At 30.4% G+C, this 12,336-nt stretch overlaps 1 long non-coding RNA gene across 1 annotated transcript; it reads right to left on the minus strand.

The window, feature by feature from the left end:
* Positions 1-286: 286 nt before the first annotated feature.
* LOC139891357 (uncharacterized) lies at positions 287-1,929 on the minus strand. Its single transcript, XR_011773625.1, has 3 exons — positions 1,684-1,929; positions 899-952; positions 287-791 (listed from the first exon to the last, which is right to left on the minus strand). It is a non-coding gene; the product is annotated as an uncharacterized lncRNA (long non-coding RNA).
* Between the last annotated feature and the right edge of the window lie 10,407 nt (positions 1,930-12,336).

Genomic DNA, 12,336 nt, shown 5'->3' on the forward strand with positions numbered 1-12,336 from the left:
GTATAGAAGAATAAAAATGAGATCAAGTAAAGAGAATGATCAAGATGATGGTAATAATTGGGAACAACCTAAACTTTTCTGTTTTTGCTCTTTGCATAAGAACATTTCCATTTCTACCAAGAATGATGACAATCAAACAAACGTGGTAAACTGTTGTTAATATGATGCGAAGAGTTTTGCATTTGTGTCCAATTAAGGAAGCATATTGATTCGACAGATCTGCAACGCCCAAAAGAATTCCTAAAAACTCCCAAACAGATGCCAATCGGCATTAGCTGAATTTTAACTGTTAAAATTCAGCTAATGCCGATTGGCATTTGCTTGGGAGTTTAGGAATTCTTTTGGGTGTTGCAGATCTGTCGAATCAATATGCGCCAGTAATTGGACACAAGTGCAAAACTCTTCGCATCATTCTAACAACAGTTTAGCACGTTTGTTTGAATGTCATCATGCTTGGTAGAAATGGAAATGTTCTTATGCAAATAGCAAAAACATAAAAGTTTTAGGTTGTTCCCAGTTATTACCATCATCTTGATCACTCTGTTTTGTGCTTATATATCACTCTGATATAAGTTTCCATAAACTGAAACAGTCGGCAAGAAAAGGTCACAAGACATCAATTTTGTCGTCGAAAATCACAGCGAGTCGGGGTTCAAAGATGAATAAGTCAAAACCCTCTCAGATCGAGATCGAAAATAAAAATAAAAAAATGTTCTTACTTAAATGTTTGTTCATCCTGTTCAGAGAGATTCAGTTCAAATCCAATCTCATCCTCAACATCAACTACAACCCTAATAAAAACAAACAGTGATAAATAAATAAATAAAAAAACCTAAAATCAAAACAAAAACATTAATTGATCAAAAAACCAAAAATCAAACCATTTATTAAAACTTACTGCTGATTCGGATTTCAGTGGGACTCCATTAAGAATTAGGGTTTTCTTTTCTTCCTGAAGTTAAATGAAGAGAGAGTAAAATTGTTGGGAATGATTTCATGGATGGAACTATGGAAGATAAATAAATAAGAACTACTATACACAAAAATGCATGTATCGTTTTATTCCAATGATAATGATGTGCAACGGAAACTTAATACGCGTGATACTTTCTTTGACTAACAATATTAGTATTTGTTTTTATGTTTTGACTAACATATTTGACTAACAATATTATTTGTTTTTATGTTTTGACTAACATATACATATACTACGTAGTACGGAGTAGTTTTTTTTTTTCCTTCCTATTTTAAAAGGAAGCATACATGTACTTACTCTATTTATAAGACAAAATTACTCTCATCGTCCTTGAACATATAGTGAAATCATACACGCCTTCCTCAAAGGTTTTTTTTTTTTTTTTTTTTTTTTTTTTTTTTTTTTTTTTGCGTTCGTCGTCACCAAACTTGTATCTTATAATGTACATCGTCCTTCTTTTACTATCCGTCTATTTGAGCCGTTAGCCAGGAGCATGTGCCAAACATACCTTATCAAAGCGAAATATACACCAAGTTTTATCAAATTTATACAAAATTCGCATGTATTGTAACAATTTGACCTAATATGTAACATATTCTTCATATCAATATTAATCAAATAAATTGTAGAAAAAATAAAACAACCAAAACCAAAACTTTCACCTACCAAAATATAAAATATATATAAGAGATGGACATCGATCATACCTGCGACAGTTTTCGAGATCGGTGCAAACTTGATGTCAGTGAGCAGCGACAATAGGATCGCCGGTAGTTCAATGTTTAGCTACGCTGGTGGAAGTGTAATATGAAGGCAATTTGTGAAATCATGCAATTGGTGAACTAAACTAATATGTAAATCACGTTTAACCTTGGTTGATTCGAGTAATTTTGGTGTACGATTAGGGAAAAATAACTGTTGAAGTTGGGGTTAGGGTTCGATAGAGAGAGAGAGAGAGAGAGAGAGAGAGAGAGAGAGAGACGCAGTCCCTAATATAGTTCTGCTATATACGATATCTTAATGCGATGTTTATATGGGATGTATACAATAGCACAATTTAAACTTCTTTTAGAAATGGGTAGTTTGTTTATTTGGGCCTAATTTCTTAACGCTTTTAATAGTTATATGCACATAATTTATAGACGGTTGTAATTGTTAAAACTTAGAATAGTTTTTCTCAACCACCAGTGTCAATAACTCAAACATTACTGACGGTATAAGGTGTCTAGAGTTTTTCAGCACTTATACGTGTTAGAAGGATTTCAAGTAAATGTGAGTATTTTTTTACTTGTATAAGTGTTAAAAAAATTTAAATATTTCTAACGCTTTCAACAAATGTCAAAAAATAAGTGTTAAAAAGTGATATTTTTTGTTGTGGTGAGGCTAATGTTTAGATATGATGTGCATATTCACAATAAGAACCGACGAAGCCAAAAGCAGAACATATTGCTTGGCTGAACATAACCCATGTTTGTAAATAAGCTGCAGACTTAGCCATAGGCCAGGTAGGTAAGCAATGTTGTCATTGGTGTTTGTTCAAAACCGAAAATAAAGGATATGAAAAGAACTCTTGTTGGAGTCATCTCAAAACATTCCAAAATATTAGTGGTAAAATAATCAAAAACATCTCTTTAGCCAATTCGTACAGTTTAATCAATCTTTACAGACCTTCCAGTTTTGTTCATCAAACAGACATATCACTTAGACGAGCATATATCTCATGGCAATTCACGTTTTCGCAAGTTCGCATACAAATGAAATATGTCAAGTAACATATAAACTAACATATCCCAAAAAATCAAAGTCACAATCAACTCCTAGTTCACTCTAGCAATTTTTATGTAACTTTGAAAATTGATTCAGCTCACTTTAAAAACCAAATCTTCGTTTTGACATAACGGGAGCATTACAAAACCTTTTGACACAAATCTTAAGTCTAAATTGCATAACTTTTCATAAGGAATACAGTAGTACACTTTTTATAAGCTAAAACACAAAGCATGCAACTCAGAAGATTCGTATATCATGCAAACCCTAGCGAAAACTTCGATTAAGCATATTTTGAGCATACGATAACGAAATCATTCAAATCCAAAGTCCAAATTTATTAATTTTTTGAGATCTATACATCTAGATACATTATATGATCAGTACATAAACTCATTTAATCAGACTCATGACCAATCAATTCGTGGTTCACACAACATACAACAATCGCGCAAATTAACAACTAACAACGACTATAATTGCAATCAAGTGAGCACTAGACTCTTGTACACCATGTAATTGATCAAAATCAGATCTAAAAAGATTAGGGTTGGTGGTTTTATACCTTTAATCACAAATTGCAAGTAGATACGTGTAGAGGAGAACGAGAGGATCATGAATACGTAAACGATTAAGCAAACGAGCAAGCAATTGATGGAGATTGAAGGAGATGAAGATGTCGACTTGTTTTTGGGGTTTGGGGCTGCTCCAAGTCGTGGCTTTGAGAGAGGGAGGAAGGGATTGCACTTATTTTGTTTAATGATTTATTAGGGTTAAGTTTCCTTATATAATTAGGGCCAAAATACTAGTTAATCAAACATGGGCAAATTTTAAACACATAATGGGTAGGGGATGGGGAATTCGGCCGATGGCCCTATAAGGATGGGTCATTGGGCTCGTTTGGTCATTTACTCATGTGCGCGTGGTCCGTTTCGAGTGCCGTTAACCGTACCGGGTCTCCGAAACGTTAACTAGTCGTTGAAACGCAATCACCTTGTTTAATTCATTAAATAAATAATAAATTAAATAAGTTTTTCTTAAAATAAATAATTATTAAAAATAATTATTTTTCTCGTTTCTCTAAGTTCCGTAACTTAATCGTGTCGTTTTCTACGTATTTCGTTATCCGAAACAAGTTCATCAATTAGTATAATCATATTAATTCACGTAATCCACTAGGAGCAAGTATGCATTTAATACTGTTAAATACACAAAGTCTATGTAATCACCGTTAAATATTTAACGGACAAGTAACGATAGTAAACGAAAAAAGTCTGGTTGTTACATGGAACGAAGAAACCGTACAGTAATGGAGATGACTAGATCCTTATTCTCGAACCGTGTTTCAACAAAAGGGTTGAAAAATATATGAAACTGTATGAAGCAAAGAATGAAAGCAAGCCATCGTTAGATCACATTAGAGTTCTAACGTGTGTACTGTAAATTGATTTCTTAATATATTCAATGATTTTATTTCCCGACACTTGCGATGACCAATGGAAATATTACTGCTATATGTATCCTCTCGCCCCTTCATTACTAACGAATCACTAGCAATAATTGATCCATGGGAGCTCAAAGACACACAGTGGAAATAAGGTTTGAATAACAAGTTACAAAGTATATAAGAATAAAAAATGAGATGAATCAAAGAGAATGAGGATAATAAGGATATAAGTTTCCATAAACTGAAACAGTATGCAAGAAAAGGTTACAAGATTATCAATTTTGTCGTCGAAATCACGGCGAGTCAGGGTTCAAAGATGAATAAGTCAAAACCCTCGACATCAGATCGACATCTCTGGCGCAGGGGTGATTACATACTCAAAGAAAAGTTGAAAATTTTGAAATTGGCGAGATCAAGAACTGGGGAGCAGTTGTATTCTTTGGAGAATTAGATAATACTATCATCAAAGACTTGTAAAAAATCCATAATCATCTACTCCTCTACTTAATCAGATATTCAATCTCATGAAGACACGATTTATAACAACCCAGAAATTTCCGACTAAATTTAAACCTAACTTTAACTAGTTCCGACGACTCACGAACAATTATTTGTAAATAATTACGCATTACTTTGATATATTAATATTATTATTTTTATTATTATTTATCATTAATAATATTATTATTATTAATATAATTATTATTAATTAGTATTATTAATATGATTATTAATTATTCATATCAATTAAAAATAAAAATAAAATAAAAAGTCAAATAAAGAGTACTATAATTATTATTAGTGCTTTATTAAAAGTATTATTATTTATAAATATATTTATATTTAATTATTAATATATATATATATATTAAATATTAATTAAAATTCAAAAAAAAATTAAAAGTCAAAAGAAGTGTACACCAACTGCTTTATTTTTTTATATATAATATGATTCACGTTTTTTTTATTTATTTTTATTTATTTTATTTTTCTGTTCTTAATTGACTAATTGTATATGTGATCCCTTTTCAATTCTATAAATCAAACGATCTTTATCTGTTATTCACACAATCACTCAATTATTCATCTCCATTATCAATTACACCTTGTGTACTGAAATTTAACAGAAATAATTTTTTTTTCTCGTATACCTCTGTACTTGAACTCAAATTGCAAAGGCTCGATTTTATACTATTTTTCAAAATCTAGAAATGTAGTTGTGTTAGGATTCGTCTATTCAAACTTCCTGTAAAATCCCAAGTTCCAATTCCTCATAACGAATCCAAATTTTGAAGTCAAACTTTTGGTTTTTAAAAGTCAAACTTTGTTCATCAATCGAATTCGTGTTATCCGTTTCGATTCAAGTTAAATTGATGATTTGGAATGTTTCCACGAATGATTTCTAAACTATTTCATGTTATAATCATAGTCTGATACGTGATCAAAATCGGAAATCAAATTTTTTTTTTTAAAGTTGCAAGCAACATTTTTTTTTTATTTTTTTCTTCTTCTTTTTTTGTTGTTAATCCTCTCAAACTAAATGATTTCTGTTTCGTTTATACATTTTTAAAAACAAACAAAGTATAGTTTCATTAAGAATTTAAAAAAAAAAAAAAACTATCAACGAGTTGTTTTGTGAAGAAGATGAAGTATAGATATGGGTTATAATTAAATGGATTATGTTTAAATCAAAAAAAGAAAGGATGGAGGGGTGGTTAAGGATGTTTGTGTGTGTGCGTGAGGTCTCGGGTTCAATCCTGGTTCGTGGTTTTTTTTTAAAAAAAGGGCTTTCTAAGGTATTTTTCAATTATTATTATTATTGTTACTATCATTATTATTACAAGTATTATCATTTAAAAATTATTAGTATTATCAAATATTATTATTATTATTAGTATTATTATTGTATTATTACTAATTTTATCATTTTAAATATTATTATCATTATTAAGATCATGATTATGATTATTATTATTATGAAAAATAACAAAATTTATTAATATTAGTATTAGTATCATTTTATAATTAATAATACTATTATTATCATTTTTAACATAAGTATAATTATTATTATTAGTATTGTTATTATTAAAATTATTATCGTTATTATCATTTTTACAAAAGTTAACATTTTTGCTATCATCAAAACTATATTATTATTATTATTTTTAAAATCTTATTATGATTACTATCAATTTTACTACTAGTATTATTATTGTTATTACAAAATAATACAACTCTTTATTCATTATCATTATCAAAGTCATTTTATCAAACAAATACTTATACATAGAATATATAAATATAAGTATATATATAGAAATATATAACAAATGAAATAATATATAAACTTATTCGATTACAAGTATATGTGTTAATATATATACTTGATATAGGTTCGTGAATCCGAGGTCAACACAACTCTGCACTTGTTCAGTGCCATCCTATGCATATTTACTACAAACTATCGTATCGTATCGTGAGTTTCATTTGCTCCCTTTTTATCTATATTTTTGGGCTGAGAATACATGTGCAACTTTTATAAATGTTTTACGTTTAGACACAAGTACTCAAACTTTTATGCTATATACATGCTTTGTCATGCTAAATCCCTGCCGTAATATCATTAATTGCTGAGGTATAAGATGCAAGCTTAGTTATTGTGAGTAGCGCTACTGAGAGTGACGTCTCTAGTCAGTTGACCGTTGGTCTTTGACTACATAATAATGATTCAACGACATGAATAACAAGTGTCACTGGGTAACTTTTGTTTAGTCGCGATATTACAAACTACAACATTACTTTTAGATTGATATTTCTATATCAGTTAACTCTAAACTAAATCTTGTGCTCTAACACTATTATTGAAATCATTATTTATGATAAACCTATGAACTCACCAACTTTTTGGTTGACACTCTTTAGCATGTTTATTCTCAGGTACTTATATATTATGCTTCCGCTGTGTATTTGCTAATTGAAAGCAACATTTCAACGAGTCATTCATGGATAATTGGAAGGACTTGCATTTGCTAATTTGATGATGATTGCTTGGTATGCTTGGAGTCTTCATTACATATCATATCAATTAAAGACATTTAATGCGTTGTTTATTAAATACAATGTAATCTATTTATCTTCCGCTGCAAAACTAAATAAAACGTCTCATATAGAGTCGTTCTCATTTATATAACTGTGATTTGATATAATTAGTCACAAATACCCCAGGCCCTATTTGGGGGTGTGATAGATTGGTATCAGAGCAGTACTATTGTAGAGAACCGGGATTGCATTTTAAGTGTGCCTTATACAATTAGGTACCTTAGCAATGTAGGACTACAACTTTCCTTGACTGTAGTGCCTTTAAATGTTGCCTTTTATTGTTAAATGCTACACTATACTTTAGAAACTTTACTTATCTTAGAATGTCAAGCCAATCTAAGAAGTCAGTTCACTTTTCTAAGTACTATCCAATTACGCCCCCGCGTTTAAATGCGACACTATGATTTCTGAAATTCTTGACATTCCTAAGTCATCTATCATGGTTTGTGTATTACATATGTATTACATGAAATATTATCCATGAATTTTGAAACTCCTATATTTATTACTATTCATACTCAAACGTATATAACTCCCTGTTATATCACGTACCTATATGCCTTATGCCTTTATGCATCGGTTTGCGAACCAGAAAATGTCATTGAGTTATCGAGAATCTCAAAGACATTATAATGTCTTCACTATTCATATTCATTACTTTCTTTGTTTTCTTGTTGTTTTGATCATTAAATTTTTCTGACGGATGACGTCTACGAAACTATAGAATAGAAAGAATTTGGATTACTAATTTAAAGGATCCTATAGCTCAAGCCCCTGGACCTGAATAGGTCATTACGAATTGAAAATCTTTAATCAAAAGATTATCAGATTACATACTTATCATCTAGACACGTCATACTGCCATTATTAGAGTATAGACACATCATATCTTATTATATCTTATCGTATCTATCCTAATAATCTTTGTCTAACACTTCTCCTAAATTTCCTCCGTAAATTACGGAAATCTTTTTGCTACATATACATATTCAAGGAGATGAATATATCATCCAGTATTCAACACTAATCTCATATCAAACTCTAATTCAAATCATATAATATGGATTTCTCAACTGATTCCTCGAGCTCCAATGGCAGCGTAACCGGAACAAATGAACCAATCAGCCATCATCTATTTTGGATGAATTGGGGATAGGTTCGTAGTAAACTTAATCAATGGAGACAAGAAGAAGGTAATCCCTTCTATCAACCGAATTCACCACTTGGTGAAAAACCTGAAGCACTTACCGGCGAACCCGTTCGGAACACTATTTTCACCCTCATTTCCAGGATATCCAGTCACGAATATATAATATCTAAAATTCTAGATCTTATTCATCCACTTGTCCGAACCGCCAATCATCCCGGAATAATAGAAGAAGTCAACGAGCTTCGCGCTCGAGTAATGGCTCTGGAGAATATGGTGCGAAACCTACGAGCACCAGCAGCAGCACCAGCAGCATAACCAGTACCACCAGTACCATCAGCATCACCACCAACATCATCAACTTCACCAACGACAACATCCGCATTTCACGCCTCAACATTACACTCAGTACCTCAAACATCAACATCATACGCCTCATAGATACCAAGGAATATTAGTAATAATGAGTTAAGATGTATTGACTCGTTCTTTCTGAAGAATTATATATGTATACTTTAAATATATATGGTTTGGAACAATAATAAATCTTTCGTACTAAGCTATTACGTGTGAATCTTAACTAGTATGTACTACTTGGTTAATTCATATCCCTAATATGCTATGATGTACATCCTTCGTTAATGACTTAACAATCGTTAATCACTGCTTCACCACAATAAACTCCATTTTATAATAAACCAAGTGTATTATTAAAATGCATGTATGAATTTACACTTCTATTTTCGATGTACTCGAAACTTTCTAGAAAACATCATTAGTGCCTTATGAATTTCACAAGAATTCCACGAGCACCAACATCATATACCGAGGTATATCAAAAACAATGAACGATGAAGTATTGATTCATAACTTCATTAGTGAAATATTTCGCGACAATTATGAAATCTCTAAGGTTTTGGAGATTATTTATTTTCATTTCAACCGCAAACCAAATGAGTTTAATATTATATTAATTCATTAAAACCATGATTACATCTGAAGAATACATATATGAACGTATATCTTCTCTTTTGTACAAACTATTAATTGTGAAAATATTTTAACGGGTAGGTAAAACCTGAGAGATATTCATATCTCATATAAATATGTTACATTGTACATTCTTCCATTCTGATTCAGCAGTTGTTAACTATACTACTTACATTCACATGATATATGTATACGTTTACTAAGGAACAACCATTTTTCATACAAATTCAATTACATATTCTGATTTTGACATATCGGAATTTAATTAAAGCTTTAGCAAGTATTATCTTCCTAAAGATCACTACATTCATGAATTATATTCATTTGTATTCTATGAAGAATTATCACATCAAACCACCGAACTTACCATTTCTTACTTTTGAAAATCACAACATTTCTTCGTCAACCATTAGATCCATTGATGGATGCATCTTACGCTTAAACTGTAGTGACCCGAACTTTTCCATGTTTATATATATTAATTGAGATTGATATTTACATGATTAAATATTTCCAACATGTTAAGCAATCAAACTTGTTAAGACTTGATTAATTGAAATATGTTTCATATAGACAATTGACCACCCAAGTTGACCGGTGATTCACGAACGTTAAAACTTGTAAAAACTATATGATGACATATATATGGATATATATATATAGTTAACATGATACTATGATAAGTAAACATATCATTAAGTATATTAACATTGAACTACATATGTAAAAACAAGACTACTAACTTAATGATTTTTAAACGAGACATATATGTAACGATTATCGTTGTAAAGACATTTAATGTATATATATCATATTAAGAGATATTCATACATGATAATATCATGATAATATAATAATTTAAAATCTCATTTGATATTATAAACATTGGGTTAACAACATTTAACAAGATCGTTAACCTAAAGGTTTCAAAACAACACTTACATGTAACGACTAACGATGACTTAACGACTCAGTTAAAATGTATATACATGTAGTGTTTTAATATGTATTTATACACTTTTGAAAGACTTCAATACACTTATCAAAATACTTCTACTTAACAAAAATGCTTACAATTACATCCTCGTTCAGTTTCATCAACAATTCTACTCGTATGCACCCGTATTCGTACTCGTACAATACACAGCTTTTAGATGTATGTACTATTGGTATATACACTCCAATGATCAGCTCTTAGCAGCCCATGTGAGTCACCTAACACATGTGGGAACCATCATTTGGCAACTAGCATGAAATATCTCATAAAATTACAAAAATATGAGTAATCATTCATGACTTATTTACATGAAAACAAAATTACATATCCTTTATATCTAATCCATACACCAACGACCAAAAACACCTACAAAAACTTTCATTCTTCAATTTTCTTCATCTAATTGATCTCTCTCAAGTTCTATCTTCAAGTTCTAAGTGTTCTTCATATATTCTACAAGTTCTAGTTACATAAAATCAAGAATACTTTCAAGTTTGCTAGCTCACTTCCAATCTTGTAAGGTGATCATCCAACCTTAAGAAATCTTTGTTTCTTACAGTAGGTTATCATTCTAATACAAGGTAATAATCATATTCAAACTTTGGTTCAATTTCTATAACTATAACAATCTTATTTTAAGTGATGATCTTACTTGAACTTGTTTTCGTGTCATGATTCTGCTTCAAGAACTTCGAGCCATCCAAGGATCCGTTGAAGCTAGATCCATTTTTCTCTTTTCCAGTAGGTTTATCCAAGTAAATTAAGGTAGTAATGATGTTCATAACATCATTCGACTCATACATATAAAGTTATCTTATTCGAAGGTTTAAACTTGTAATCACTAGAACATAGTTTAGTTAATTATAAACTTGTTCGCAAACAAAAGTTAATCCTTCTAACTTGACTTTTAAAATCAACTAAACACATGTTCTATATCTATATGATATTCTAACTTAATGATTTAAAACCTGGAAACACGAAAAACACCGTAAAACCGGATTTACGCCGTCGTAGTAACACCGCGGGCTGTTTTGGGTTAGTTAATTAAAAACTATGATAAACTTTGATTTAAAAGTTGTTATTCTGAGAAAATGACTTTTATTATGAACATGAAACTATATCCAAAAATTATGGTTAAACTCAAAGTGAAAGTATATTTTCTAAAATGGCCATCTAGACGTCGTTCTTTCGACTGAAATGACTACCTTTACAAAAATGACTTGTAACTTATTTTTCCGACTATAAACCTATACTTTTTCTGTTTAGATTCATAAAATAGAGTTCAATATGAAACCATAGCAATTTGATTCACTCAAAACGGATTTAAAATGAAGAAGTTATGGGTAAAACAAGATTGGATAATTTTTCTCATTTTAGCTACGTGAAAATTGGTAACAAATCTATTCCAACCATAACTTAATCAACTTGTATTGTATATTATGTAATATTGAGATACCATAGACACGTATACAATGTTTTGACCTATCATGTCGACACATCTATATATATTTCGGAACAACCATAGACACTCTATATGTGAATGTTGGAGTTAGCTATACAGGGTTGAGGTTGATTCCAAAATATATGTAGTTTGAGTTGTGATAAATACTGAGATACGTATACACTGGGTCGTGGATTGATTCAAGATAATATTTATTCTGTACATCTAACTGTGGACAACTAGTTGTAGGTTACTAACGAGGACAGCTGACTTAATAAACTTAAAACATCAAAATATATTAAAAGTGTTGTAAATATATTTTGAACATACTTTGATATTATGTATATATTGTTATAGGTTCGTGAATCAACCAGTGCCCAAGTCTTACTTCCCGACGAAGTAAAAATCTGTGAAAGTGAGTTATAGTCCCACTTTTAAAATCTAATATTTTTGGGATGAGAATACATGC

The sequence above is a fragment of the Rutidosis leptorrhynchoides genome, chromosome 2 (assembly GCF_046630445.1).
Source record: "Rutidosis leptorrhynchoides isolate AG116_Rl617_1_P2 chromosome 2, CSIRO_AGI_Rlap_v1, whole genome shotgun sequence".
NCBI classification, from domain to species: domain Eukaryota; kingdom Viridiplantae; phylum Streptophyta; class Magnoliopsida; order Asterales; family Asteraceae; genus Rutidosis; species Rutidosis leptorrhynchoides.